Source organism: Nicotiana tabacum, chromosome 16 (assembly GCF_000715075.1).
Source record: "Nicotiana tabacum cultivar K326 chromosome 16, ASM71507v2, whole genome shotgun sequence".
Taxonomy (NCBI): domain Eukaryota; kingdom Viridiplantae; phylum Streptophyta; class Magnoliopsida; order Solanales; family Solanaceae; genus Nicotiana; species Nicotiana tabacum.
The window spans coordinates 14,262,966-14,265,292 of NC_134095.1; the positions used below are offsets into that span (position 1 = coordinate 14,262,966).

General features: G+C 36.0%; 1 long non-coding RNA gene across 1 annotated transcript; it reads right to left on the reverse strand.

Annotated features, from left to right (window-relative positions):
* On the reverse strand, positions 1-2,102 carry LOC142170527 (uncharacterized). The gene is made up of 2 exons (XR_012699754.1): positions 810-2,102; positions 1-449 (listed from the first exon to the last, which is right to left on the reverse strand). It is a non-coding gene; the product is annotated as an uncharacterized LOC142170527 (long non-coding RNA).
* Between the last annotated feature and the right edge of the window lie 225 nt (positions 2,103-2,327).

Genomic DNA, 2,327 nt, shown 5'->3' on the forward strand with positions numbered 1-2,327 from the left:
TAGAAGACAAAAGTAATCTTATATTGGATTGAATTGCGTGTTATAATGTGTTAGACTAAAGAAAACTTCCTCTTTATATAGTAGAAGAATTTCAGTCCTACTACAAGTCTAAAAAAGATAAAAATCTTCTTTTTCGGTAATTATTGATACATAATTGATACTGAACGGGATCCGCGTCGTAATATCCGGTTGAGGGCGAATATTACAGTCCCCTATCTGTCATGCATAACCGTTCACCGCGTCTCCCGAGGTCCAGAAGCCATACTTGGTCCGGGGTATGTCGCTTTACCGTATCCAATCTCAAATACATCATTCATTCTTTTCGAGTCTCGATACGAGGGGTTCATGTCCTCGATTATAATCACGTCGATCCGTGCTTCCATTTTACTCTCTTACCAGGGAATCGAGGAAAACTTCGCACCCGATTTTACCCGTACACAAGTCCGCTTCTGATCATAAGCAATGGCGAAGCGACAACGTCGGGAAATTATAATATAGCTAGGTCAATTTTCTATAATGTATATAAATATATGATATATTATCATTTTTTAATTTTTTTGTGTGTTTACTTTTTATATTTTAACAGCGAAATACATAAACGGCCTCTTGAAGTTGTCCTTAACGACCAACTGAACACCTCAATTGACCCTTTTATCATTTAGACACTTCAAGTGACTGTTAATTAGATCAAGTAAACACTTGTCGCTGATGTGGCATATGCGTGATTGCTAACCAAATTTTGAGCGCGTGATACATTTTTGCAGCCTAATTTTTATTTTTTTAAAAAGAAAAAACATGAAATACCTCACCTTAGCCTCTCTTCTTCTTTCAAGTGCAACCTACCATGAAACCACCATAGCTTCCATGAAAATCAGTCACTAAAGCTCCAACTAAGCCACCTTAAATCACTAAAAAAAATCGTTTTTCATAAAAAAACTTACTGCCCATAACCTCCACAGCTTCGCCTATATCCGCCAAGCCAAATTAATCCCGAGCTAGTCGAAAAAAGCAGCAAAATTGCAGCAACAATAGTTGCGAAAAACCACCAAATCTCCACTAGATAAACATCCTTTTTCATCTAACAATACCTTCATTCCAACAGAAACACACAAACAACAACTAATTTTAAATCGACGAATAATTTTACACCAAAAATAATAAATTAGAGAAATAAAAGTAAAATAAGCCCAAATCCGTGACCAAGAAAATGACGAAAAAAGAAGACTGAAAATCCCAGTAGATCATGATTCTTTCTTGCTAATCTCTAATAAGATCAAGATTCTCTACTTGGAACGTCTCAATCGGATTTATGATTTGCTTGGCTATATCTGTAAACTTGATAAATGCAGACAAATTTGTAAATTAAAATAACACTGCCAACGAATAAGTAATTGTAATTCTTTTTAACCCTTTGCAAGTGGAGATCTTCGGCAGCCGGGCATCTTTCTAACTTTGTGTCATCAAGTATGGATGGATAAATTTTGAGTATAGGGCACGTTGGAGAAGAAGGTGGAAAGGGGAAGGGGTCTAATGTAAAGATCTGTGTTTAATTAGTTGGATGGAGAGTAGATTAGGGAAAAGGGGAAGGAGACGGAGAAGGGGGGGGGGGAGCTGCTTTGGTTAATAGTTAGGGCAAAAGGTTTATTTCTTCTTTAAATTCGTTTTATTTTAATTATAAGTGTTAAATTTTAATTATAAATTACACGTGTTGTTCACTGATTGACTCATTTGACACATCATTAGCAAGTGTAACTCACGTATCTGGTCTGTTGCACTCGGGTGTCTATTTGATCTAATCACCTGGTTGTTGAGGACAATTTCAGGGATCGTTTGTGTATATTTCGCCTAACACACATCGCAATTGCTGGTAAGAAAGTCTGTTGGGACCTACTTGGAGTCTTCTTTACCGGACACCGGATGCTCTCTCTTCGTCAAACTTGAAATTGAAACCACAAAAGATCACTGGTCGTACAGCTCACATGGGATTCTTTTCTTTTTTCCCTTTTGTATCATTTTGGGAAGGGAGACTTTCGTTTTTTGTACTCTTGTTTGAGTTTCCCTCTTGTGAGTCTTGACTAAACATAAAACAGAATATTAAAAAATAATTGTTGTCTTACACCATACGAACAAATGTAGGACCTATTTATAAACGCAATATTCTCAAATCTACTTGGGATCATTCCACCAAATTGTACAATTGTCAACTAGTGAATACATTATTTCTTGTTTAGATTTGTGTGTAAAATCTCTTAAAATGAAGTTTATACCACCATTTTCTTCTAGCATTCTCTTAATTTTATTTACAATTGCTTTTGTCCCACTCTTTT